Source organism: Gorilla gorilla, chromosome 13 (assembly GCF_029281585.2).
Source record: "Gorilla gorilla gorilla isolate KB3781 chromosome 13, NHGRI_mGorGor1-v2.1_pri, whole genome shotgun sequence".
NCBI lineage: Eukaryota > Metazoa > Chordata > Mammalia > Primates > Hominidae > Gorilla > Gorilla gorilla.
In genome coordinates this window covers 41,602,963-41,626,658 of record NC_073237.2, presented here as the reverse complement: position 1 = coordinate 41,626,658, position 23,696 = coordinate 41,602,963, and the positions used below count along the sequence as shown (strand labels likewise).

The window sequence follows — 23,696 nt, the reverse complement described above, 5'->3', positions numbered from 1 at the left end:
TGGGCAGCCGTGTACCCACAACTCCAGTAAGCACTGTTCTAGTGAAGGCTATCTGTGAAAGCTCCACCCCTGTGACAGGGTTCTGCAGTGGTTCCAAAACTCTCCAAGAAATCCTTTGGAAATGTAGCTGGAGGAAGCCATGACTCCACAATTTGTGCAGTTTATATGTCTGTAGAATTAGCACCATGTACACCAAGGCTTACCACCTGTTCTCAATGGAGCAGCAGCTTGAGCCTCACCTTAGCCACTTGAGCCACAGCTGAGGTAGCCAAGGAGTGCTGAATTGGAATGCAGGAAGCAGAGACCTAAAGCAGCCTCGAGCAGTCAGACCTGGGGTCTCACAAAACAGAAAACAACAAAATGGAAATAGTAAGTACTCACCAATCAATAATTAAATGTAAATGGATTAAATTCTCAATCAAAAGTTACAAAGTGGCTGAATGGATAAAAAGCCAAGATACAACAATATTCTTCCTCCAAAAGACTCACTTTAGCTTTAAGAACATACACAGAGTAAAAGTGAGGGGATGGAAAAAATATTCCCTGCAAATGATAACTAAAAGAGCAGTGGTGGCTGTATTTAAAACAATTAAACCTTTAATCAAAAACTTGTCACAAAGACAAATAAGTTCACTATATAATAAATGGGTCATTGTATCCACCAAGAGGATACAATGATATACACATGGAATGGATACAATGATACACACACACACACACACACACGGACACACACACATAGACACACACATATTCAACACCGAAGCACCTAAATAAATAAAGCAAATACTAATATAACTGAAGGGAGAAACAGATAACAACACAAGAAATAGTAGGGAACTTCCATACCCCACTTTCCAACAATAGATAAATCATCTAGACAGAAAATCAATGAGGAGATATGGATTCAAATAACATTATAGACCAAATGGACCTAGAATACAAGTACAGAATATTCCATGCAAAAGCAGATGAATATGCATTCTTCTCAAACACACATAAATATTCGCCAAGATAGATTATATGTCGGACCATAAAACTGGTCTAACAAATTTAAGAAAATTGAAATCATTTCAAGTATATTTTTCAACCACAAAGGAATGAAACTAGAAATCAATAGCAGGATGAAAATTGGAAAATTTACAAATATGTAGACATTAAAAACTAAACCCCTTAGCAACAAATTGATCCTAAAAGAAACCAAAGAGGAAATCTAAAAGTACCTCAAGACAAATAAAATTGGAATTACAACATACCAAAACTTACAGGATGCAACAAAAGCAGTTCTGAGATGGCAGCTTATAGTGATAAATACCTACTTTATGAAAACAGAAGAATCTCAAGCTCACAACCTAACTTAACACCTCAGAGAACTGGAAAAAGAAGAGGAGACTAAGCCCAAAATTAGCAGAAGGAAGGAGATAATAAAGATAAGAGCATAAATAAATAAAGACTTGAAAGGCAATAGAAATGATCAAAACAGAGTTTTCTTTTTAAAGATAAACAAAATTGACAAACCTTTATATTGACTAACCAAGAAAAAAAGAGAGCACTCAGATAAATAAAAATGTAAATGAAAGAATCATTTAAAACTGATACCACAGAAATAAAGAATCATAAAACTATAAGTAATCATATGCAAATTGGATAAACTAGAATAGATAGACAAATTTCTAGAAGCATACAACTTACTAAGAATAAATAATGAGGGAATAGAAAACATGAACAGACTAATAATTAGTAAGTATATCAATAATCAAAAACTTTCCAATAAAGAAAAGCCCGGGACAAGATGGTGTCACTGGTGAATTCTACCAAGCATTAAAGGAGAACTAATGCCAATCCTTCTCAAACTTTTCCAAAAAGTTGAAGAGGACAGAATACTTCCAAAATGATTTTATGAGGCTAGAATTACTCTTATGCCAAAGGCAGATTAGGAAACTAGAAGAAAAGAAAACTATAGACCAATATTGCCAATGAATACACATGCAAAAATCCTCCAACAAAATGCTATCAAACTAAATTCATCAGAACATTAAAAGGATCATACATGGAGTATGATCTTTAAAATTGAGCAAAATAAATCATACATAGAATTACAGAAAGTATTTTTCTATGAACAAAATAGTATGCAAAGTCAGACACGTATGCCTTAAGCTCTACAGCTATCTCCAAGTTCTTCTTTCCTCCAGGTCTCTGTACCATTAGATTTTTACAAAATTTGCAAATAAAGTCAATACCTCTAGACAACAAAAGTGAGTAATTTGGGAGTAAACAAACCAGATGGGATTTAAATGGGCCCCATCTCATAAAATCAGAATGCACTTCTTTCTGAAAAGTATTCACAATATAAACAATTGTTAAGCAAACCAGAGAAGAAACAACTGCTAGTAGACAGAGAATGTAAAATGGTAGACAAGTCCATATCTTCTTAAATGAGATTGTGTAGGATAGAATCTGGGCTCTATAATTGAATAACTGAAATTTTGAACAAGTTTAACTCCTTGAGTCTCTATTTTCTCTAAAATGAGAAACCATCTAAGATTATGTTCAGAATTAAATAAGTTTATGTACATAAATCTGTTAGAACAGTATCTGGCTGGAATAAGCATTATGTAATGTTTGCTTGTGGTGGTAGTAGTGGCAGTACTTGTTATAGTAGTAATATATTGAGTATGAGGATTACAGTTAGCCATCCATACACAGACTCAAAGCCTTGCTTTTCTGTATACTAGTGTGAACTCCTCAGAACATTATAGATCCATTTTGAATTTTTTTATTTTTTTATATAACAGTAATCATATCTATTGATACTTTGAAATGATTAAATGAGAAAATAATTATAAATGCTTGGCATAGAGAAACCTATAAATACTGTTTACCATAATCATCACCATTATTATTATTATTATTAATTAACAAGAACTTGATGCAACTAAAAGACATAATTTTCATCTAAAATATTGGAAATTAGAGAATTAAACCAGGATATTGCAAAGAATCACAAAATAATTTAATGTACTTTTCTTTAAGAACAGAAACTGTATTGGTGGAATATTTTCTACTGTCATGTTGAGAAAAACAAAATAAATTCAATTTTGGCTAATGAACTTGAAAAGTAAAATACACATTATATGACACAGTATCTTTAAAATTTTTTAAATATTTCTTAATTCTGTGCAAAAAAGCAGAAACCCATGGACTTGACTGTCTATTCAAATTCCTGTGCTGCAGGAGACTTATGTTACTGAAAGAATTCAACCTCAGTAGCTGACTTCATCTCTAATTCACAAGAAATTTTATTAGGATCATGGTACAATGTAAAGAGGATTGTATTGTAATTAGTAACCCTGAGTTTTAGTATTATTTTGTTTTTTGTTTTTTATTGCTGATCTAAACTTGAGCAATTTAACTCTTTTAAACTCCAGTTTCCTAGTCTAAAATAACAGTACCTATGCCATAAGCCTGCATGGAAAAGAATAGTATGATGACATAAGAAAAAATAATGACAGAAGAAAACTATTATGGTCGTTATTCAGAATATATGCATTTATGTATGCATTCATTTGCTCATCCATTCAACCCACACTTTAAGGCCTTATTTACAATAAATTTGGAATCGCTTATAGAAAGTAAAACTAAATATTTTTAGTTTTACATTAAATTGGGGGAAATAGAAATGTAGATCAGAAATATAGGTTGAGTTGGGGAGAGATGAACAATACACAACTGAAGAAGTCTTAAGAGCTTACATAAATCGTGTAGCTGAGTCATATATTTTACTCTGTTTCCTGAAAGTCAAAGTAAAAAAGGGAAGCATATTTAGCTACATGGTTCTAATTAGTCATTCCAAACAACTATGTTATTTTCTTTTATTGCAGTTAGCTCTAAAATCATTTTACTTTTTTACAGGGCCTATCAAAAAAGGGGTAGGCACTTAGCTACATAGGAGATAATGAGCAATCCGTAATCACCTGACAGGATACAGCAGGAAAACATTTTGTAGTAACTCTTCCAGAAATCTACCATCTCACTAAAATGCAAACTATTGAATGAAGTTATACAAGACTCCAAAACTAGATGGCCCAACATTTTCCTTTTCACTGATATAGCTTGATCCAACAACTCATAGATTATCTAGAGAGATAGAGGATCTACATGTTTTTAATATAACTCCCCACAACTATCATCTTTCCAGTGAGGCTTTCAGTAACAGCTGGACTACAGACACTTTGACGTGTACTACCTGAGATGGGCATTAATGCCTGGAGTACAAAAAGTCTGATTTGTTGTGTTTGGCCAAATTCAGATGCTTTAGAGTTCAAAAAGATATATAGGAGTTTAGAAAATGCTACAAGATTCCTAATATGATTATATATACCTTAAAATAAGTAGCTTAAAAACAGGGGATAATTTTATAACCTACAAACAATATAAGCATCAAATTTATCCATGCCTTGGAAGTGTCATCTACTAGGAAACCAGAGTTCTTACAATACAGTTGATTACTTGAGAGACTGAGTGAAAATTATATATGTGTGTATATATATATATAGGTATATACACACACACACACATATATACACACATTACCAACAAATCACTCAACAAAGGGATGTATTATTCTTAAATAATAACTATTACTTTTCTCTTGATTCCTGTGCATTCATTACCTTGCCATGATCAAATACTGCTTCTTGCCCTACAATTGAAAATAAAAGAGAACATCTGTTGATTTAGAGAAAAAAATTACTGAAGAAGAACAAATGGGAAAGGCAAGTTAGATTTCTGCTTCTCCTATAAGTATCTGTACGACTTTGGATAAGCCGATTACTTGAATTTTACTTTCTTCATAAAAAATTAGGACTTTGGATTATATTATGCCCCAATTTTTTTCTAGATTTAACATTCCATGAGTTACTAATCTTATGAAGAGTTAACATAGGTTCACGAGTAAGGCTGAGGACAAAAGGATGAAGATATATTTAGAAGGCATGATTTGAAAACCGAGCATTTAAAAGACTTACTAAAAATCTTAGGAAAGAAGCCAGTTTGAGTTTTAAAAACATACTGTATGGATGCAATAATGAAATTATAAGTAAACATCAAAATCATATCCAAGAATTATGATATTTATAACCTGATTTATATTTAATGTCAGTTTAAGACAGCTATTTCAATTGTTTTGAATGTAGTGTTTGATGAGGTCAAGGCTGAGTTCAGTCTAAACAAAATCCAGTTAGTTAGTTCCAAAACTAGTAAGTAGATGCTCTTGATTTAAGGGCAGCCACTGTGGAAGCCACAGCAGGTACTGGACAAAGTGTGAAGAAACCAAGGCAAGTTATTTCAAGTCAAAACAAGTCAGTCTGTGACTATGAATGCCTTCATGCTAGTGATATTACTGCCTGTACATTAAGGAATATTTAAGGTATAATTAATATATAATCAACATAGAAAAGACTATGATAGTTTGCAAGGACGTAATTTCATATGGAATATTTGGGCAAAACATACTTTGTGACAGATAGCAAAAAAAAAAAAAAAAGGCCACAAATTCTTCCCATTTTTAATGCATCCCCTTTGCAATGTGACTTAGTTGCTCTTCCTATAAAGCTGTGGCATCTTTCCCTCTACCTTTCTATCTGGGCTTGATTATCTGATTTAGGTTTGCACATTAGCAAATCTGAAATTAGAGACTTAAAAAGGACCCATGCATCGAGGCTGGTTCCCTGTTGCTGTTTTGGGACCCCAGAGCCAGAAGATGAAGAACCAAGGCTGGCCTGGTAGTGCTGAAGACATGTGCCTGGTTTCTCTCATTGCCCCAGGCAACCACAACTCATATCAGTGAAGTCCTTCAGAGCAGGACCAAGGAGCACCCAGACAATCAAGAATAAAGAATAGAGGAATCAAGGACAAGCACTTAATATGGCACAGGCTAGATGAGCAGATAATCTGAGAATTGTAAAAACAAACATGCTCTATTAAAATGTGTATTAATCATCTTAATTCAATTATGACTTCATTAGTAGCATATCTTTTACCAAAGAAGAAGAAAGAGTTATTATACAGACTAAGTAATCAGCAAATTAATCTTAATGTTTTATTGTAATTTTGGCCACTTAGGCAAGTCATTTAATATTCAAAGCCTCACCTGTTAACTTATCTCCTGGCCACAAATCTTGACCTTGAAATCAGAATCTACAAAGACTACCAGAAAGGTCCACTTACAATTAAATCCGATCATGATCATCCTCAGGTTAAAAAAAAAGTCTGGTTCCTTATTGTTGACAATATAGGTATGAATTTTTGGTTTTAGCCTTAACAAGCTTTGATTAGGTAAAATATTAGTTGTCAATATAAATGAAAAACAACAAGCAGAAACTGAGCTGCTGTATTTGAATAAGACGTGGGGCTAGAAGGCAACTATTTTATTATCTTTGGAGAGGTTACAAAAGGCATGATTTGAACAAAAAGAAAAGGCAATAAATTAAATTTCAAGACCTTTAACATGCCAGTAGGTTTTAAGCTCCTCTACAGCCTCATCTCTAGCAACTTTTTGTCTTCCATTTTACATTTCAGTAATGCCAAACTACTTGTAGCTCCTGAAAGGTAGCATGTCACTACAGACCTCCATTTCTCTGCCTTTGCTGTATTGATTCATCCAACTGAATAATCTTTCTCTGTTTTAGAGTAGTTCCTATTTGTTTTTTAAGGTCAACTTTAGGTGTATTCTCCTAAGAATCTTTCCCTAACTCTAGATGGCTTACATGAATCCCTATAAATCTGAGCCAGACCTATGCTTTCAAGTTACCTTTTTACATATATAGCCTTAAGAGCAGGGGCGTGTGCTACCGATTCCTAGTCTGTGGCAGATTTTATGTGATACATAAATGTCTGAGACTACAACTCCGAGTTAGAGCAAGGCAAGTATTTTAAGTCAATAAAGTGACCTGAGAAGTTTGGCGGAATAAAAATTTTATCACAAAATATCTACTGTCCCTGCTTTTGCCAACCTATTTTTAAAAGTGCATGTATTCTTAGAGATGTATTCTTTTAATAACCAAATTTATTGGTCTACAAGGGTCCATTGTGCCACTGGAAGGAGGAATAATTTAAATATTCCTTGATATTTTAATTTGTTTTCATTTACCAGATCTTTCTGAAAATATTAAAATAAAGCTGGAATGACATAAATAGATGGGAGAGGGAATTAAAGGGCTGTGAGGAGAAAAGCATATATTCCAAAAATGAACAAATATTATTTGATATTAACATTCATTTAGAAATAGAAAAATCTACTGGTTATGCAATATATATCAGAATGACTATAAAATGGTTAAATAGTTGAATTTTGCATACTTGCAAGCACAGGTGACTCAAATTTATGTTACACAGACAATATCATGGTAACTATGTTTCAGCCTGTGGGATGAAGAAGGGAATTTATTTTCAGCATGAAATTTAGAATTTATGATTCTTGCAGCAGGGAGAATTATTATAAAATCCCCCCATATGTGGCCAAGAACATTGAATGTATGTTCAAGGGCACCAAATGTAGGATGTATGTTCAGAGTATGCTCAAATATTTTTCAGTTATATAAGAGAAGGAGCCGACTTTTTTTTTCTTTCTTTCTTTTTCTAGACAGTCTGACTTTGTCGTCCAGGCTGGATTGCAGTGGCACGATCTCAGCTCACTGCAATCTCTACTTCCTGGGTTCAAGCGGTTCTTGTGCCTCAGCCTCCAGTAGCTGGGATTACGGGCACTACCACGCCTGGCTAATTTTTGTATTTTTAGCAGACATGCAGTTTCACCATGTTGGCCAAGCTGCTCTCCAGCTTCTGACCTCAAGTGATCTGCCTGCCTCAGCCTCCCAAAGTGCTGGGATTACAGACGTGAGCCATGGTGCCCAGCCAAAGCTGACATTTTCAAAGTACATTTTGAAGAAAGTAGACTTCACTGGTAAATTAATTCTCTGTTAAATGAAGACTTGGAATTATTGCAGAATACAATTTTAAGTAGAAACAAGAACCTTGATTGACATACTGAACTAATTCTCCAACTGCAAACTGCTATGATACTGGAGTATCCTGAAACAAAATGAAGAGATACTGCAGAATTTGGATAATACAACTGTAATATAAATCTGGAATGTATTGAAACAAAATCAGTTCTCCTAGCTACATTTACCAAGGGTTTTTACCTATCGCTTGGAAAGAAAAGTAGGAAATTTAAATTTTATTGCATTACATCATACATATATATGGAGTAATGCAATAAAATGTATATGAGTACATATGCGTGTGTGCGTGTGTATGTGTGTATATATATATATAACTATATATACACATACACATTTTTTGTTTTGTTTTGAGACAGGGTCTCACTCTGTCACCCAGGCTGGAATGCTGTGGCACGATCTTGGATCACCACAAACTCCGCTTCCCAGGCTCAAGGATTCTCCCACCTCAGCCTCCCAGGTGGCTGGGATCACAGGCACACATCACCACACCGCGCTAATTTTTTTTGCATTTTTGGTAGAGACGGGGTTTCGCCATGTTGGCCAGGCTGGTCTTGAACTCCTGGCCTCAAGCAATCCTCCCACCTCGGCCTCCCAAAGTGCTGAGATTACAGGCGTCAGCAACTGCACCTGGCCATCTTATATTTATAGATTTCTATTAATTGAATATTGACCTGTATGCAGTTGTCATTCAATATTCCTCATCCACTTATTCTCTATCAATTCCTTTGTTGTTTCTATAATGTCCTAAATTAAGGAAGCTTTTTAATAGAGAGCAGTGGTTCTCTGATCGCATGTTAGAATCAGCTGGGAAGGGTTTAAAAATTACCAATGCCCATGCCAGAATTCTAATTTAATTCATCTAGGGTGGGGACTATACAGCTGATATATTTTTGTAAATGCTCCCAGTGATGGTAATGTGTATACATGGTTCCACTGTTATGAAGGTATTCTCGGACAAGAAAGCCTTAATATGAGTCTCAGAGTAAACAGAACACAAAAGGCATTAGGCCTTAAAGTATCTTATTTTTATCTATATGCTTTTTAAGTTTCAGTTATGTTTGATAACTTCCAAGACATTAAATCTTTGGTTATATATAGAACACCTCAGATTCAACTAGCTATGTTTCTTCTACAACAGAGATTGTACATGAGCCAGGATGAGACAAAGAAAATTTGTCATTAAAGGGTTTAGTATTTACAGGAAAAACAACAGAGCTAAATTATATTAGTGGGGAGGGTAAAAATAAAGATTTTCAAGGAATCAGTTCTCACTTGAATAACAAGAGAGGCAGGATATTGGAATGGAGGGTTAAAATATATGGAAGAATCTAAGTAATATAACAATGATAAGAAAACAAGACGATTAATAAATATCAGAACAAATTCAACCTTAATCACAAACATACTTAAAATTCACTGTAATGCAGAGTTAGGTGTAGCTTAATGTCTGATTTAATACCGCAGATGTAAATCTCAGGCTCACAGAAAACACAGATGATTCTCCTTGAAAAACCCACTGGACTTTCTTGTACCTCTTTAAAAATTAACATTCCAATTGTAGATCTAAAAGAATCTATGTGTTAGAACATGTTAGATATTCATGTTTATTTAAACTTAAAGACTTCCACATGGTGGCAGTAAGTAGCTGTTCTATTCAAGGGAAAGAACTGGCACCTGCTCTGTATCTGCATGCACTGAAAATCTCTACTATAATGTGCTAGGGAATTCAGAATCATTGTAAAAAACCCATCTTTAAGTTGCCCTCTGAGACCCATGTATTGGAACACACATGTTACAACTCCGATGATATGGCAAGACCGAGAACATCTGGCATCCACACTGAGGAAACACATCAAGACTCGTGGGCTTTCTGGCTCTGCCAACCTTTCCAGTAGTGTTACTTGCAAATTCCATGAATAGCACAGTACAATAATTACAGTGCCTTGCCTTATCTTTATGCCTCTCGTTAGTTTTCTCCAGGTCAAGAACATCTTTTATTCTTTTCTTCACGTAACTAAATTCTGCTCTTCATTTAGGATGACTGTAAGGAATCTATTAATATTTCTTTCTATTTTGATGGCAAAAACTGCAATTACTTTTGCATCAATCTAATATTTCAGTCAGGTATTCTTCATATGACTGTCCACCTGATCATACACTTAACACTACCCTAATTCTTTTTACCCAGTATTTTAATAATTTTATTCTCTGTTATACTATACTAGGTTGACTAAGATCCTTCATCTCAGAAATGTCTCATCACCCATCACAGTTTTGACTCAAAACTGCCCAATTTACCAGACTTAATTTACATTTGGTTTTCCCTATAATATAGTTTAACAGCATACAATGATTGCTTTCATTATGACATTTCTAACAATTATAATTTTATGATTTTTATGTCATCACTTCTTTAATGTCTCTCTACAGGCAGAATCTAGCCTTTGTGATGGGGAACACCATATCTGTTTTATTCTTTGTTCTATTATTAACCCCTATCACAGTTTTTAAAACATAGTAAACATAAGTTTGCTATATTTCAGACATTTACTTTTGAAAAATAATTCAATGAATGAATAAATAAGAAAATATGAATTAAGGGATCAATAGGCAATATAAAATTGAAATGATTATCTGACAATTCAATAAAATAATTATAAACTACTTCAAGTAATTGATAAGGTTTATTTCAGAATCAGCTAGACCATTCTTTTCTGCCTCTTACACTTTAATTATCTTTTATTAAGTACATCCATCACGATTTTCTTGGATCCCTAGGGAATTTACAAGTCCCTGAAGATCATGCCTATTTTTAGTGAAATACAAGTGATCAACAGTTTGTTTAATTAGTTTTGCCTGGGCCTGATCCTATCATATCTAAAATTCAGTTCACTGCCTTCAACAAAAGGTTACTTAAACATGAAAATAGATAAATTGACAGTCATTTTATGTAGATATCTACATTCTTATCTTCACTTGGATAAGCAGAATACATATGCTACATTTCTTGATGCTATGAATTGCATGTTTGTGTCATCTTCAAAATTCAAATTTAAACTTAATCCCCAGTGCAATGTGTTAAAATATAGTGGATTTAGGAGGTGATTAGGTTATGAGGGCTCAACTTTCAGGGATGGGATTAGCACTCCTACAAATAGGCTTCAGAGAATGAGTTCAGGCCCTTCTGCCCCTCTGCCTTCTACCATGTGAGGACACAGCATATTTCCCTTCTGCCATGTGAAGACACAGCTAAAAGGCACCCTTTTGCAAGGCACAAGGCCTCCCAGCTGAAAGGCCTTCACCAGAAACTGAATCTGCCAGAACTGTGACCATGGACTTTCATCCTTCAAAACTCATAGTTTCTGTTGTTTATAAGCTACCCAGTCTCAAGTATTTCGTATGGTTGTATAAACAGACTAAGACAGAAATTAGTACCGAGAAGTGGTGTGTTTCTCAGGCTGGGGTTGCTATCTCAGGCTGGCGTTGCTAGAGGAAAAAAAAAAAAAAAAAAAAAAGAGAGAGAGAGAGAGGGAGAGAGAGAAGTGGCATGCTTCTGTAACAAATACCATTTGGAAGTGACTCTGGAACTGGGTAATGGATAGAGGCTGTACCCTAAAGTGCTCTTCTGGTGATGGCTTAGAAGAGGAGGAGAAGTGTAGAGAAAGCTTGAATCTTCATAGAGATTACTTAAGTGGTCATGATTATAATGTTGGTAGAAATATGGATATGAGAGCTAGTTCTGGTAAGGTCTACAATGGAAATGAAAAACGATGTATTAGAAACTGAAAGAAAGGCTACCCTTGTTATAAAATGGCAAGGAATTCAGCTGAATTATGTCTGTGTCCTAGTGCTTTGTGGAAGACAGAACCTGCAGCAATGAGCTAGGATAGTTGATGGAAGAAATATCTAAGCAAAATGTGGAAGGAGCTGCATGGCTAATCTTGGCTGCTTATAGCAAAATGTAGCAAGAGACAAATAATTTAAAGATGGAATTTATAATTTAAAAAAAGTTAAAGATTTGAAGAAGTATGAGCCTGTCCAGATTGTAAAAAAATTAAAAAGTGTGTTAGGGAGAAGACACTAAGGGTGTGGCCAAGTGAACATTTGATAATGACATTAGTATGAATAGAAGGAAGCCAGATGCTATTTAGCAAGACAATGAAAGAATGACCCTAAAGGCATTTCAGATATCTTTGAGGCTGTCATTCTCATCACAGACCCAGAGTGCCAGGCCCTTGAGGGCAGGATGGTTTTATGAGAGAGGCTCATGGTGCCCATGGGACCTCAGAGGTCACTGCCTAGCATGGCCTCAAGGTTCTGCTCCATACATTCTGGCAGGGCACTCCTTGGCCTCTCCAGCTGTAGCTTAGATGGCCCCAGGTGGTAAACCTTAGAGACAACCATGTGCTGCTAACTCTGCATGCACACAGAGTGTATGAACTATGAAAGCATGGCTGCCTCCACCTTGATTTTAAAAGATGGTTTGAAGAGCCTTGGGGACCAGGCAGAGAAATGCCACAGAAAGCTCCCAGTAAGGTGACACCATGGGGCTAAGACCACTGAAGAGAGTCCCCACAAGAGAAAAGCCTTTTGGAGATGTGCGGGTGAGGCTACCTCAAAGAACCCATAATTATAGAGCCACCAGCATGCAATGCCAGCCTAGAAGAGCCCACATCTACCCAACTCCAATCCATGAGAGCTGCTGTTGTGCTATGCTTAGCAAAGCAGTGAAGGTAACCCCCCCACAACCCCATGGCCTTGGGGACTCAACCCCTACCCTAACGTATTCAGAGAGTGGGATATGGATTTAAAGAAGATTATTTTTAAGCCTGAAGATTTAATGTTATTTGCCTTGTTTGGTTTTGAACTTACTTGGAACCTGTTTCTCCTTTCTTTCTTATTTTTCCCTTTAGAATAGGAATGCTTATCCTATGCCTATCTCACACTGTATTTGGGAAGCACAAAACTTACTTATAGGTTCACAACTGGGGAAGAATTTGCCTCAGGATAAATCATACATTGAGACCCACCCATATCAGATTTAGATAATATTTAGATGAGATTTTAATTTTTTTAGCTGAAGCTGTAAAGAGTTAAGATTTGGGGGACTATTACAATGAAATGTATATATTCTGTATGTGAGAAAGACATGAATTTGAGGGGCCATGGGCAGAAAATGTACTGAGTCAGATGAAGGAAAGTTAGAAGGAATTTGGAAGGAATGTGAGTAATGGTGACATAGCTATGACAGCATTCTCTCCCACTTCCACCCTGCTGAAAAGTATAATAATCAGATTCAGTTCAAAAGAAATTGCGAGAAACCAACATTGCAATTCCTAGACAAGTCATCTGATTGGGGGTTGGGGGGAAGGTTTGAAGGAGCAAGTTGAGAACTTGCAAACTCTGATACCATGAGCCAGATGATTCCTAGAACAGCCTAGAGAAAGGAAAGAAGAAAGCAAGTAAGAGGGCTAGCATATACATAGGGCTTCCACACAGATGAAAGAACACAGATTTGCAATTGGAAAAACTTCAAATTTCACTGTTTTATTGTTTGTGCAAGTTTAGAAAAAAAAATCCTCCAGGCCCCAACTTTCTCTTTGATAATCTAAGAATAATAGCATTACCCAGTGTTTTTGTGAATATAGTATGAACGTAGTGGGACTTTGATCAAAGTATTCTATTTCCTTTCTCTTCCATATAAGGTAAAAGCCATAGCTTTGAGTTTGTTAGTATTCACTCCAAAACTGAACTGAATATACAGACTACATTAGTTTTCCATAATTACCTGTGACTGACTTTCATTGAGAAAGCATATTTACTAGATGTTTAAATAGTAAGTAGATTCTTTGGCAGCCTGGTGGGATCTTGTATGAGTGCTGGCAATAATAACATATGCCTATTTCTCTCAAAGCATATTGATGGTGTTTTAAAATACCAGGAATCTATTGTTGTAACACCTCAACTGAATATTGCAACAGGTTAGGCTTTTCACTGAGAACTTATCCTGAGCACACGCATTACCTATTTCGGAAACAAAGAAACGTGTGATGCTGCATTCCATATCACGGTTGTTGATATACAGCTTCTTACACAAAGTGCTCTAGATGGAAGCCAACTGAGGTTAAGAATGTAGGACACTCAACATAATTTGTAGAAAAGAAGCTTTTACAATAAAGGCAGAGTAGCTGATCTTAACACTAAAAAAATATGGAAACAATAATGAAGGACAAAGTGAGAAGGCAGAATTCAATACACCCTCTCCACTCTAACAGAGAAAGCACCTACAATAAAATACTTCCATATCTGGTACTTTAAACTTAATACAATATTTTTTCTCAGTTTACAAAATATTTCTTATAACTTACATATTCTTCAACAAATCAGAATGATGTCAAAATGAAATAAGTTGTTTAAGAGGGAATATAGCAGCAACCAAACTATTAAACTACCTTGTAAGCCTGTATTTTGTGGTGATAATCATATTAAAATTCCAAGGATTTGCTGGAGAATTAATGTTTAAATGTTTTTAAAAGTAAGCCCCCATTCCTGGTTATACATTCCATTTCTATAGCTCTGAGTTTCTTAGACATCCTACAACTTAGTAACACAGGTGATTCTAATGTAAAGTCAACTCTTGGACATCTCTGATTTAGTTTGTTTTATCATTTTCAATTATCATAGAGGAAACATTTGGAAAAAATAATTAAATTGATTAGAGAATAGAAGTCTCAGGCTATCGTTCGTGTCCTTGGAAGTAAACTTGAGTATATAGGGCTAGCCTGTGGGAAACTATGTAGGCAACAAGTCAAATTAAAATCGTGTGATTGGAGAATGGGAGGAAGTCTGAAGTCAAATTTGCACTCTTTAGAATTTTGCCCACAATATATTGTAAGACAAACAACAACAACAAAACAACAATAGGCAAATGAGAAAACTCAAGTTATTTAAGCTCAAATATACAAATGCCACTTACATGAACACTTGAATCATTTCACGGTTTTATGTCCTGATATTTCCACTTCCATTCACTCTTCCCGTATCTATGGTTACTGCCATATTTCAGACCTATGATACATTTTACCTGTGCTGCTGAAGTATTCAAATTGATTCTCATTGTTTTCATTCTCCCCATCTCTATTCTATTCTCCACAGTGAATCCAAAATGACTGTTCCCAAACATCCAATCTGCCATCTTCAAATTCCTATGCCAATCATACGACTATGCGTTCTGACCTCTGCTTATCTCTTGACTATGCCTCTTGTCATAGTCACATGTACACTCCACACTTACTGAATATGTACAGTTTTCAGAACACACCTGATGTAGATTATGTTTTTAACCCCAGTGCCGCCACATTCATGCTACTTCCTCTTTCGGGCCTTTCGCTACCATCTGTACCTTCCCTACCTATGGTCTAGTTTACCTTTATTTTTATGAATGGAAGCAGCTATAAGATATCCACAGAATTTAGGAGAGTCTTGTTGTAATAAAGCTATTCACTGAGTTCTATTTGCTCAAGGAAAAGCACACTTTAGAGATGCTCTTTTTGAGTCATTATGGTATCAAGTTGGTATTGTTATTGCATGAATCAATGAAGAATAGTCTGATAATGGAAACACTCAATGGGGATATTTGCATAAATGCTCTGTTTTGTTATATTGATGTGAAAAATTCTGATCCTCTTTCATTAAGGTGATTTTTGTAGAGCACTGTGAATCTCACACACACACACACACATCCATTTCCATCTACATTCAAATTTTACTGCATCTCAAGAGCCTAGGAAATTTTAGTGTGGGAAAAGAGCTGTAGAGAACCAGAGCTAGTAGCTCTTGCAATTATAAAATGATCAGAACATGTCTACATTATCAATCTAACTTACCCTCTGCAACCCCATTTTGGGGTTAAAATAGAATTTAAAGAGTCTGAATATTTTGACATGATAGAGGGTTAATCTTTCAGGAAATAAAATTTGAAAACCTGTTCAATGTCTTCATGATGTCATAGAAACACAGAATAAAAGAAGCAACATATTTGTAGGGTAGATGCTTAGTTTTGAATACTAACTTCAAATCAGACACTCAGAAGTTATACGATATTTTAACAAGCAATTTAATTTCTCTGAACTTTATTTTCTGCATCTGTATATAATAAAATTTACTTCACCAAGTTAGCTAGAAAGTCAATGAGAGAGCATAAAGGAATGCATTTTGTATACTATAAAACTGAAAAGATTGCACATTAATCACTAAGAGATTATGTTAACATAAAATTCATAATTATCACACATTATAATTTTATAATTAATATGACCATGACCAATTATTATCATATTCTGGGTTGTGATTCTTGCATTTTCAATCACAAAAAATCAATTACGATAATATCAAAAATTATTGTGGATAAACTCCTGTAATATCATTGATAAAGAAAAAGCATAATGGCAGACAGTATTAGGATAGTGCAAACGTAATTGTGGTTTTTTGCATTGTTGAGATTTGCTGTTTGATATTGGAACACATTTTTAAATGAATGTAGGTTATACATCATTTAACTGTTCATTTCTCAATTTATAATTTTTTGCTAATGACGTCTGGTTATTTATTTTATATTTATTTAGACTATGGAAATGATGTTAGACAAAAAGCAAATTTGAGCAATTTTGTTATTTGGGTTCAAAATGGGTCATAAAGCAGCAGAGGCAACTCTCAAAACATCAGCAACACGTGAGGCGCGGGAACTGCTAATGAACGTACAGTGGAGTGGTGGTTCAAGAAGTTTTGCAAAGGAAACAAGAGGCTTGAAGATGAAGAGTGTAGTGGCCAGCCATTGGAAGTAGACAACGACAAATTGAGAGCAATCATTGAAGCTGATCCTCTTACAACTACAGGAGAAGTTGCCGAAGAACTCAACATCAATCATTCTATAGTAGTTTGACATTTGAAGCAGATTGGAAAGGTGAAAAAGCTTGATAAGTGAGTGCCTCATGAACAGAGCAAAAATTTTTAAAAATTGTTTTTTTGAAGTGACGTCTTCTCTTATTTTACACAACAATGAACCATTTCTGGATCGAATTATGACATGTGATGAAAAGTGGATTTTATATGACAAGCTGCAAAAACCAGCTCAGTGGTTGGATGGAGAAGAAGCTTCAAAGCACTTCCCAAAGCTGAACTTGCACCAACAAAAGCTCATGGTCACAGTTTGGTGGTCTGCTGCCAGCCTGATCTACTACAGCTTTCTGAATCCCAGCGAAACCATTATGTCTGAGAAATATGCTCAGCAAATCGATGGGATGTGCCAAAAACTGCAAGGCCTGCAGCCGGCATTGGTCAACCAAAAGGATCCAATTCTTCTCTACCACAACGCCTGACCACATGTCACATAACCAACCCTTCAAAAGTTGAATAAATTGGGCTACAAAATTGCCTTATCTGCCATATTCACCTGACCTCTCACCAACCAGCTACCACTTCTTCAGGTATTTCGACAATTTTTTGCAGGGAAATTATTTCTACAACCAGCAGGATGCAGAAAATGCTTTCCAAGAGTTCACTGAATCCCAAAACATGGATTTTTATGCCATGGGAGTAAGCAAACTTATTTCTTCTTGGCAAAAATGTGTTGATTGTAATGGTGTCTATTTTGATTAATATAGATGTGTTTGAGCCTAGCTATAACAATTTAAAATTCACAATCCAAAACCACAATTATTTTTGTATCAACCTAATACTATAGATTTAACAATATTAAATTACAAAGACTTTTAATTCAAAATAACAGGCATATATCTTTTGGGTGAACAGTAAAACAGTATATATATATATATACACATATATATATACACACACATATATATAAAACATATATACTGACCATACGTATACACACGTGTGAGTGTGTGTTTGTGTAAACTCCATGCTTGATGGACGGATGGAATAGATCTGTGAGCAACAAAGCCACAGTTACTCAGGAATTCTTGACTTAAAAGTCAGCAGCATCAGTGCTAGATGAATGCCATATATACATGAATAGAATCCAAAAACCTATCAGCCTAACTCCAAATTTTAATAACTTCCTCAGTGTCCTCCCAGCACTTAGTAATAGGGCCAGTATTGTTTAAATACTATCATTTTTTCATCGATTATTTCTTTTAAGTTTCTTGTCTGTTCACAGATACAGTATTTGAAGATTCCAAATTCCTCAATAAAATTCAATTGTTTATTTTTGTTAGCAAAGCAAAGTTCTGACAAAATATTTGATGCCTTATTTGAGGTGTTAGGAAAATGACTGGAATTAGATCAATGGTGTTTTTTATAAAGCAAAACCTGCTGTAAATATAGATTAGATTTGCAACCAGATTTCATTAACTTATCAAAGGAGCAGTGGGAGACATTTTCCTTCAAAACTCTTGTCACACTCCAAAATTTCTCAGAATGATTTTGGTATTTATATGGGAATTTCGAAAGAAACTTCAAAAGAAAGTATGTGACTAATTCTATATGCCTGCATTTTGTTACCTAAAGTCTGGAGAGGGACATGTAATGTCAGATGACGACATCTCTACCCTCCTTGCCACCTGGATACAAAACCTCAGTCATCCCTCTACATTCTTCTCTTTCTTACTTTTCAACCACTTGACATCTAAATATATATGTATGGTTGTTATCCCTAAAATAATAGCCAAAGTTGTCCTGCATTGAATTTGTAAACCAATCTGAGAATAATTGAAATCTTTATAAAGTCTTCCAATCCATGAAGATGATTTATTCCTCCATATATTTGAGTTCTTTTAAATATCCTTCATAAAGTTTGTTGTTTTACAGGTTTATTCCATGGTACTTGGTATTTTATTTTGCACATTTTTGTGATGCTGCTATATTTTGCCTGCAACTAACCAATGGAAATTACTTAAAATCCTTCACCAAAACTTTCATTTAGGCATTGATATCACCCATCAGATGGACAAATTATTATTTATTGGACCAGGCCTTTTCAAAACTATCAAGCAGATAGTCAGGTCCTGTGAAGTGTGCCAAAGAAATAATCCCCTGTATGCAGGCCATACATTTCAATCTCTGTATCTTTAACCTCCTTGTTAAGTTTGTCTCTTCCAGAATCAAAGCTGTAAAACTACAAATGGTTCTTCACATGGAGCCCCAGATGCAGTCCATGACTAAGATCTACTGCGGACCTCTGAACCGGCCTGCTAGCCCAGCTCCCACGTTAATGACATCAAAGGCACCCCTCCCGAGGAAATCTCAACTGCATGACACCTACTACGCCCCAATTCAGCAGGAAGCAGTTAGAGTGGTCGTTGGCCAACCTCCCCAACAGCACTTGGGTTTTCCTGTTGAGATGGGGGACTGAGAGACAGGACTAGCTGGATTTCCTAGGCCAACTAAGAATCCCTAAGCCTAGCTGGGAAGGTGACTACATCCACCTTTAACCACTAGGCTTGCAACTTAGCTCACACCTGACCAATCAGGTAGTAAAGAGAGCTTGCTAAAATGCTAATTAGGCAAAAACAGGAGGTAAAGAAATAGCCAATCATCTATCGTCTGACAGCACAAGGGGCAGGACAATGATCAGGATATAAACTCAGGCATTCAAGCCAGCAATGGCTACCCACTTTGGGTCCCCTCCCATTTTATGGGAGCTCTGTTTTTACTCCATTAAACCTTTCAACTACCAAAAAAAAAAAAAAAGAAAAGAAAAACAATTAACTTTTTTATGTATCAGTTAAATTCATCCATGATGTTTTTTATGTTTTCTGTATTCTTACTGGTCATTTTTCTATTTGTTCTATCAACTATCCAGGAATATGTGTTAAAGATGTCCACTTCAATTGTGAATTTCTTGAGTTGTTCTTTCAGTTTTGTTCTTTTTTTACCTTATGCATTTTGAAGTTGTTGTATTATTTCCTGCATACAAATGTAGAATTGTGGTGTCATTCTTTTGGAGTAAACCATGATCATTACTGGCATGACTTACTTAATATCTAGACATGTTGATTGCTTCAATTTCTACTTTAATCTTAATAAAAATACAGCAACTTTTTAAAAAGTATTACGTCTTGTATTTCTTTCTGTTTGACTTTATTGTTACATATGCTTTTTTCTCTTCATTTGCCAGAGTCTTTGATTGATCAACAAGCTGTTTTAATCTATCATTTTTTATCTCTAACATTTTATGTAGAGCTTCTCTTTTTAGTTATTCAAAAGATGCATCTTTCAATTATTCTAGTCTTAAATGTAAAGATGACTTTTTTCATTTACTGACAATGTCAGTAATCCAAAACTTTTCTATTTAACTCCTTCTACCTTTTATGTTATTGTTGCCCTGAATTTTATTCTACATGCGTTTAAACCTCATAAGGGATTGTTATTGTTTTTATGCAAACATTTACTTATATTTACCCACATATGTACAGTTTTCTTATTGCTCTCTATGCATTCTTACAATTTTCTACTTTTATATCTGTCATCATTTCCTTCTCTCTATTACTATTTCTTTTTATTCATATATTTTAGCAAAACGTTTTCTCAGTATTTGTTGTCTAAAGTGTCTTTCTTACATGGTTTTTTTTTATGATGTTCAGAAACTGAGATTACTCAACATTTGGCTACATTTCAGGGGTAAGAGTCTGAATTGGATTCGCCATGCTTCCACAGTGTAGTCTTCTAGGTATCCAACTGAAAATCAGTAGTTGCTCTTGATTCTTTTGTAAATGAACGAAAATACACACACACACACACACACACACACACACACACACACACATAAACAAATGTTATAAGATTTTTGCAAGTTTTTCCCAGATAGGTAGTTAAATAATAAACATAATTTAAATTGTTTAGAACAAAACATAGCTCAAGTGATTTATAGTATTTATGGTATTACCATATTAAAATGTGTGAAATTATATATATTTATTGAAAATTTAATTGTACATATTTATTGAAAGCTAAAGCTTCTAATAAAAAAGAATAGAATATCCCAAAAAGAAAGCATTATGTCTAAGTGCAATTATATAAAACAATAGAATACAGATATATTAAATAAAGATACTATCTGTATATCTTAATTTTATTTACTATTTTCATCTATTTTTATGACTTCCTATTGCCCTATGGAAAATTTTCTCAATTTTAATATGTCATTAATTTATTATTTACTCCAAACATTTATCAATCCTGCTGTTTTCCATATATGTTTGATTTTCAATATATTGATTTCTTTCTTTAGATAGCAACTTTTTTCACACTTGACTTTTTCACTAAATGAAAATTTCTGTTGTTATTTGTATGATTTCTATTCTTGCTTTATATGAATAATAGCTTCTTTATCTAATTAAATATGTTTATCCTGCCTATTTTATATTATTGCCCCACCTGTTCCACAAATATGGTGGTATATGAGGGTATAAAATGTTATATAATAATTAATCTTTTAAAATAATAAATAATCTTTTAAAATAATAATAATATTTGAACTCCTCAGATACATAGCTATTTTGGCTTGTTTAGGTCTATTTTGAACTATTCAGATGTATAGCTATTTTGGCTTGTTTGGGTCATGGTCCCCAGTGCTATGAGCGACTTTGTTTGCTAATATCTATAAAGGAATGGCTGATGGCAAAACCCCAGTCTGTCTCAGTCTTGGTGAGTTCAAGGAGATGAGAGAGATTAATCCTTAAAGTAGATAAACTGAAGCACAATAAACTAAATATTAATAATACCAGTTTGCTTTTCTTTCATCAGTTTCATCTTTAAACTCATGGAGAAGAAGTAGCAAAAAGTGGCAATACTGTCAGACTTTAACTATCAATCTTGAGGAGCCAGATGTACGAAACGCAGAGGGAAATGATTGAGTAAATACTTGTCAGTGGTGTTCAGCCTTTACCTTTCTCATTAACTTTCAACTCCACCTTCCAAATCAACCACATAGATGCCAACCAACTTGACTGTTGGTGTCAATAGATTAAATTACAGGGTATAATAATCCAAAGGCAGTGCAGGAGAAAGATTAGAGAAAAAGAATTTTCCTTTAACATTTTTCTCTCATGAACGCCTCTGGTTTTCCCTGACTCCTCCAATCACTCACCTATCCATGGATCCATCACAGTTGTATTTTGGGAATTAAGGAGGTCTGGTATCCATAAATACTTTTGATTTTATAGTTTCTAAAGGGATGTCAAGAAATGTTGTCAACAATGTGTAATACATCACTATATTACTTGAATTACTTGAATTTATTTCCATAATTTTTATATTTGTATTGTTACTAAGTATTTTTTGAATCATTCACTATAATTAATTTTATAAAAATAAAATAATGCAGTACTTATTCTTTTTGGTCTGACTCTTCACTCAGCTTAGTTATTTTGAGGTTTTCCGTGTGTGTGTGTGTGTGTGTGTGTGTGTGTGTGTGCGCGCGCACGCATGCGCGTTTAGTAGAAATGGGGGTTTCACCATGTTGGCCAGGCTGGTCTCGAACTTCTGGCCTCAAGTGATCTGTCTGCCTCGGCCTCCCAAAGTGCTGGGATTCCAGGCATGAGCCACCACACCCAGCCTATTTTGAGTTTTATTCTCATTGTTAAACATATCTACAACCCACTCTTTGTGATTGCCAAGTAGTAGTTCGTGGTGTAGATGTATCACAATTTGTTTATTGTGATAAAGTTGACATTTTAGTTTTCCTCATTTTTTTGGCTATTACAAATAAAGCTTAGATAAACATTTGCTTCTAAGTCTTTGTTTGGATATATCTACTTAATTTCCCTTGTGCAAATATCTAGAAGTAGAATGGCCACCTCATAAGATAGGTACTTATTTACTTTTTTAAAGAAACTTTCAAAATATTTTCCAAAGTAACATTTCACATTCACATCAGCTGTGGATGAGAGTAGTAGTTTACATACCTCCTGACCAACACTTGATATAGTCAGTCTTTTATATTTTACATATTCTAACCAGTGTGTGTAGTAATTTCTCACCAATATAAAGGGGAGTTTATATATTATATATATAATACAAAGGGGAATATATATAATATATATTGGAATAAATATATATATGTATATATAGGAGTTTATTAAGTATTAATTTAAATGATCACAGGGTCCTGCAGTAGGACCTGTCTGCAAGCTGAGGGGCAAGGAGAGACAGTCTGAGTCCCAGAACTGAAGAACTTAGAGTCTAGTGTTCGAGGGCAGGAAGCATCCAGCATGGGAGAAAGATGTAGACTGGGAGGCTAGACCTGTCTCACCTCTTCACGTTTTTCTGCCTTCCTTATATTTGCTGGAAGATGATTAGATGGTGCCCGTCAGATTAAGGGTGGGTCTGCCCTCCCTAGCCCACCAATTCAAATGTTAATCTCCTTTGGCCACACCCTCACAGATATACCTAGGATTAATACTTTGTATCCTTCAATCCAATCAAACTGACATTCAGCATTAACCGTCACACCAAGTATGGGCATAGTTTCAAAAATTCCTCATTATCGATTTCCAGTTTTATTCCACTGTGGTGAGAAAATATGCTTAATATTATTTTATTATTTTAATGTTTTAAAACTCACTTTGTGATCTAACATATTGTCTATCCTTGAGAATGAGCCATGTGCTGAGGGGAAGAATGTGTATTCTGAAGCCATATGATAAAATGTTC

General features: G+C 34.8%; 1 long non-coding RNA gene across 1 annotated transcript in view; it reads left to right on the top strand.

The window, feature by feature from the left end:
• The window catches only part of LOC129524535 (uncharacterized), a 179,990-nt gene extending 159,904 nt beyond the window's left edge, over positions 1–20,086 (top strand). The window contains exons 6-7 of the long non-coding RNA XR_010130428.1: positions 16,646–17,506; positions 19,129–20,086. This is a non-coding gene — a long non-coding RNA (uncharacterized lncRNA). The remainder of the gene's footprint in view (positions 1–16,645; positions 17,507–19,128) is intronic.
• The last annotated feature ends 3,610 nt before the right edge of the window (positions 20,087–23,696 follow it).